We start from the raw sequence: 276 nt of genomic DNA, 5'->3' as shown, positions 1-276 counted from the left end.
GAAGGTCTGAAGGTCGAAACCCTCCAACCAGGGAGAAAGGCATGAGCTTCACACCCCTCACAAAGACTCCTCAAGAAATCCTTGCAATAGAAGAAGTCAAGCAGAACTTTAGGCCTCCTAGGCCTCTCCCCAAAAGCAGGAAAAATGAGAACTCCACACAGTATTGTGAGTGTTGGACCCAGTATGGCCTTAACAACTTCTTTTTACGTAATATGGCAAGTGATTTCAGTATATGTGAAAATGATGTGCGGAAATGGAAATCAGACTTTCAAGAAA

The sequence above is a fragment of the Helianthus annuus genome, chromosome 17 (assembly GCF_002127325.2).
Source record: "Helianthus annuus cultivar XRQ/B chromosome 17, HanXRQr2.0-SUNRISE, whole genome shotgun sequence".
NCBI lineage: Eukaryota > Viridiplantae > Streptophyta > Magnoliopsida > Asterales > Asteraceae > Helianthus > Helianthus annuus.
This window is presented reverse-complemented; position numbering follows the sequence as displayed.